Here is a 6,240-nt window from a genome sequence, read left to right as displayed (position 1 = left end):
TCTAGAATGAAGTCGAACCAAATATATACAATGATAGCAAAAAAATACATAAAAATAATACCATAAATCACCCCAAATTCGGTGTCACAATGTAAGAACCAACTAAGTACATCTCAAAGTCAAAATATACAATTGATAGTCTAGAAAGAACATAATTTGTCTCTGAATACAAAAACAAGACATAAACTAGACAAGAGGAGGTAGTAGACAACTCTGGAAGCATAAGACTGGCCGCTACCTCAAAAATACTCCAAGCACCATCTAAAATCAGCTACCGTGAGGCACACTCGTACCTGGATCTGCACCGAAAGGGCGCAATAGGGATAAGTACGGATTAATCAAACCATCCATGATCCAATAGGATGAGTAAGGCACAGTAGGGATGAGTAGGAATCAACTTTCGTGCGGCGCACTCCAACCATACATGATCCAATATAACCCATATGCCAATAGAATAAGATATATAATAATATGCCATTTGATACAACATAAATCCCAACTCAAAAAACTTTCACGAAGGAGGACACAACCAAGTACATAAATACTAGGCCAACAACATCATATAAGATCTCACACAATTACATAATAAATAATGTCTCAAAACCACCAAATAACCACAACATAGGCCCCTACACTGGCACAAACCAGTAATAAAGTCATTTCATGATTAGTTTCCACACCTATAACATGTTTTTACATCAGTATTAACTACCCAACCCAGTCTCAAGAAAGTTAAGCCAAAACCTACCTTGAATGAAGAAAGCCTAATCCAAAAGACTTCAACACGGAGCCTTCCCCTCATGAATGGACTCAAAATCAACTAAAACATACAAATATAGAATCTACGCATAAAAAGAAAGCCAATGATACCCATACTGCTCATTTATAGGTCGGGGTCAAAATGAACCCTCAAATAGGTTTTTGGAAAAGAAGGAGATAACTAAAATTTGATCAAAAGTATAGTACCCGTGGTTAAAGGAACCCATAGAAGAAAACCCAAAAGAAAACGGGTTGAAACTGGAATTTAAATTGAAGAAATACTAATTTAAGTTTTTTGGGCCAAAATTCTCAAATTCCACAATTAGAATCATGTTTTAACAAGCTTTAGATGATAGGAATCGAAGAAAAATAATTGAAATAGGAATTTGGAGCTTACTCAAGCTTGAAATGAAAGAAATAACCCAAAAACTCTAAAACCCGAAGCTTCAATTAGCAAAAATGGTGAAAATTTGAGAAAAATGCATTTTATATTATGTACCAATTGTGCACGCTTAAGTGAATAAATGGTCTCTTAAGCGAGAAGATAGTCTCTCAAGCGACAATGGCTACTGTCAGCATGGTCTCTTATGCGGCCCCTTGGTCGCTTATGTGACATAGGGCACCTCAGACATGGCCGCTTAAGCGGCCTATTGGTTTCTTAAGCAGCCATCGCTCAAGAGACCTTAGGATCACTTAATCAACTGCTTCAGCTGGTGATGCACCAACAAACTTGAAATTTTTCCAAGTTTTTGGTGGGGCCCTCGAGATTCGTTTGGAATCCCTAAAATGCAAACGAGATATGCTACTAGACTAAATTCGATGCTCCGGACTCAATGGCAATACCAAATTTTTGAAAAAATGTCATTTTTATAAAATTGACTCCAAGGTCTGATTTCATAATTTCTCAAATCGAGGGTCGAAATGAGAGACAAAAGCTGTAAAATCACACCAACTATGTTACCAACCTAAAATCGTTGTTTCGAATATTGGTGCAGTCCGTTTTGCCATCCGATGCGCAGAACAAAAAATATTAACTGAAGTCAACTATACAACCTTTTTAACCTCCAAAAATTAAACTCACACAAATCACACCGAAATGCATTGGGAACTATATCGATCATTTTCACACCCCAGAAATACCACAAAGCAACCACGAGGAAGGGTAAAATAGTCAAATCACACAGAAATAAATAATTCATAAATCAAGTCATTACAGTAACTTGCTCGCCTATTAGATTTTCTGATGGTTTTTCCAACCTTTTTGATGGACTAGCATGTTTGTCTCCTTTAGTGTTTCTGAATAACCATTATCAAGTATTTCCCCTTCTTCTTCTAATAGCTCCTCTACTCTATCACCCCAAGCCTCAGAAACTCAGGCCTTGGTGACATTGCCATTTAATTTTTGTTGATTCTTCTCTCTTTCTGACAGTTTATCCTTCCCAGTCCTTGCCTCTACTATAATCATTATTGAAGCTATCAAATTAGCCTGTACTTCATCCAGCAGTGCACCAACTTGCACTTCTTCACTTCCTATTTCATGATCCTCTTCTAATGATTCAAAAGAATTATTGGTGAGAATGACTTTGTCGTGCTAGTTGAGACTAGCAGGAAGACCTTCAGATTTCACAGTATTCTACACATTAAGATTTCCTACTTTCTTTCCACTTGATCGAACCCTTGAATTCCCTTGAAGTAAAGTATCTTGCTTCTCCTGACGGTGTTGGGCCATTGCATCTATCTTGTGATCATCTCCAATGTTATCTTTGTTGTTTTTTTAATTTAATTTAGGGTGTAGCACTCTACTATTGTCATTAGCATACCCTTGTAACTTACACCTTGTACAATATTTGGGTAAGAAGCCATATCGAATTCTCACTGTTTCTAACCTTTTTTCTCCTATTTTCTCATTCTAATGGATAAATTTTGAAGGCTTGCTACAAGGTCTACTTGGACCTTTAACTCTAGCACAACTTGGACAAGTCCTGTTCATAGTTGCCATATCAATCTGCAATGGCTCAGCAACTATTGATGCTAGTGAGAATAAGGTTTCTTTGGCAAAGAATGTGGGGAGAAAACTAGGGAAAGAGATCCGTGTTAAAACCTGAGTAGTTTCAACATCCACTTTGAATCAAGAATTATATATGAGAGTTCTCATTTTATATGTATTACCATCCTTAAGACTTCAAATAATAAGAACGCTTTGACAAATGTTTACAAAATCTTCATTGTTAGCATAATGAGTCATCACGTGTCTATAACAAAAGAAACCAACTTTACATCCTCCTTTTAATCCGCATTGAATTGGTATGATTTTTCATAATTCTTCAATCAAAAGACCCCCATAAGAGAATTTTCCTACAACAGCATAGGTCAAATTTTCAATTTGATCCATTCGAGAAACTTCTATTTCTGTCCATCTAACAAAATGAATACCATCAACTAGTGAGGCTTCTTTGAATGGAATAGGCGCAATATCATATTTTGGGATGTTACTGCCTTGCTGCCGTAAATGGTTTTTATATTAGTAAGATGATTGAGAGAATTGGGAGGGTTAAGAGGTTTTGGTTTGAAGAGGAAGTAGAAGCTTGGTTTTGGTGAGCTGTGGCAGAGAATTGCGATGGAGAGGGCAAAGAGAGAGACTGGTTAGCCATTGAAGATGGTTGACCAATAGCCGAAGTGGCGATGGTTGGATCTAGGTCAAGGAAGGTAGAGTTTTCATGAGAGAGAAGAGGTTTTTTCTCCATTTGGCCGAAAAAAATGGAGAAAAGAGAATGGGATAGTGATTTGTTTTTTGTGATGGCTTGTGAAGGTTTTCCAGCGTGATAGCTACCGAAGTCGAAGATGGTTGTGATGGAGCTCCGATGGAAGGAAGTAGAGGTGGAGAAGAAACACAGAGATAGAGGACAGTGTAAATGGAGAAGCTATTAAGGATAAAAGTAGGTCATAATCCGTAATAAAATAAAAATAATATTATTTAGGATAATAATACCTTTATATCATTTATGAGTGTGTGTTAGAAGAATAATATAAGGACTCGTTTGACTATAGATATCCCACGTAATATTAAGAGAGAAAATTGATAAGAAGTGTTTGGCCATATAATTTATTATTATTTAATAAATATTTTGTCAAATAATTTAAATTTCCAAATGCTAGAAAACTAATTTTTGGGTCAAATTCTATTATTTGAAAACTTTTAAGAATTTTAACTTTATTTCAAACTTTTATATTTTATAAAAATACTCCACCGTTTATTAATCTCAATTAATATCTATTTATCAACGAATCTCATTAATAAAATTTGATACTGACTCAAGTATGTAATAGTATTATTGCATGACACTTGTTAAAAATAATGTAAATAGAAAAACTGAATGCTCCTTTGTGAATTAAAAAAACTAAAAATTACTTATAATATACAAGGTAACTTTACCTTATTATGTAAAATCTCATATTGGAAAAAAAATTACAAAATTTCAAAGTAATTACATAAATCCCTTAAATTCACCCTTTTTTCTCTCATCCCTCTCATACATATCAAAATACCATTTTTGCTCCTATTTTAGTGCATTGATTTTTGCTCCATATATGTGCTCTTTTATTTATGCCTACAATCAAACTAATGTAATATTAATACTCTCTTATCCCCTTCCTATTTGCGTTACTTTTATAATTGAAATTGAAGATGTACACTTTCAATTCACGTAATAAAGAAAATTGAATCATTCTTTTTCCTTATTATCGTGTAGCCAGCGTAATGTTACAATAACACTAATTTTTCCTTAAAATTATTATAATCTTATAGATAATTAATGTAAAAGGTGAATATTTTATATGTATAGTGTGATATTATACATTTTGAAAGATTATATTTTAATGTGTAAGTTATGATATATCAGAGATTATACACTAGTTATTTTTGGAAGACTAATGTATAACATAATTCTTCTGTTATATATTTCATTATATTATACATTAAGAAGTTCTTATTACATTTAAGAGGCATTTTATGTATTATTTGGTATTATACAATTAGATAGTATTAATATTGTATAAGGTTACATTATACCTTCTGATAAGGATACAGAAGTATACATGTTTAATGTTAATACTTAAATATATAGTATGACATTATACGTTATAGCAGATTATTTTTTAAATATATAATATATCCACATACATGTGCAACTGTTGTATAATATTATCTTTTACATTCCAACTTATCAGTTATTTGTATTTATTCAATAAATACATCACATATTAAATAATAACACTGAATATATCAACTGTATTTGGATATATATTATTCTCATTTAACTATTTTGTTAACTGATGTTTATTTTTTTCATGAATTTTAAATTATTTATAATAAATTTATATGATTATGTGAATGAAAGATAATTTCTTTACTTTGGAAATCAATTTTCTAGGAGTTTAATGGACCATATCAGTGTGAACACAAATAATTCAGACGTATTAATATTACTCCTACTAACGTAAAGGAAAGAGAATGAAAAACAAATACTCCCACTAAATTTTATATTATTTTATGTTGTTGTTACATAATTTTTTAAAAGTTTTTAATTAAAATTATATTTAAGTACTGTTTATGTAATTTATTACTACTAAAAATAGTATAAGAAAGAAATAATAAGACTTTTTTATCTGTTAAAATGAATAAACAACATAAAATATTGTGATAAAATGCCATTTAACTATGTAAAATGGTACAAAAACGTCATCCGTCTACCTATTGGGTCAAAAATGCCCTTCTCAACAACTGATTGAACCTAAAATGTCTTTTCCGTCTACCTATTGAGCCTATTTTGCCCTTTTATTTAGGCAAATTACATGGTAACGTCATCCTTAAAACGTAATTACATAAATAATAGTATTTTTTTAATATTACAAAAATAATTTTTTTTTTTTTACATATATAGCCATTTAAAAAAATCAGAAAAAATAATTATAATTCCTAATTTAATGCTATAACTACCTGTCAATTCACTTTAATTTAAAAGATATATTTTTTATCTTCAAATTAAAAGTAAAAAAGATAATCCTTACTTTCAAATCTCTCTCTTATATTCAAAATTCAAATATTTTTAAAAAAAATTTCATTATTTCCTCGTGTATGTTCCGTTTTGTTTTCATGTATGTTAATCATCTAATATTATTTTATTATCGTGTATTTTAAATTTTACTGTAATGGGTTAATCATAATTTTGTATGAATAAATATTTATGAAATAAAAATCATTATGTTAGAAGTACATATATGCCATGTATTTTTGTTTGTATAAATATAATTTATGTCAAAGTCAAATTATTATTATATTTTTGATATAATTTATAAGATATTATGGTATATCCCATTATGTCAGAAGTACTTTTCTTATTAAAAAATTATTTATTAAATATAAATACATATTTTCAGTATTACATGATATAAACTTTTTATATTTAAAATATACCATGTATG

The sequence above is a fragment of the Capsicum annuum genome, chromosome 7 (assembly GCF_002878395.1).
Source record: "Capsicum annuum cultivar UCD-10X-F1 chromosome 7, UCD10Xv1.1, whole genome shotgun sequence".
In the NCBI taxonomy this organism is placed as follows: domain Eukaryota; kingdom Viridiplantae; phylum Streptophyta; class Magnoliopsida; order Solanales; family Solanaceae; genus Capsicum; species Capsicum annuum.
This window is presented reverse-complemented; position numbering follows the sequence as displayed.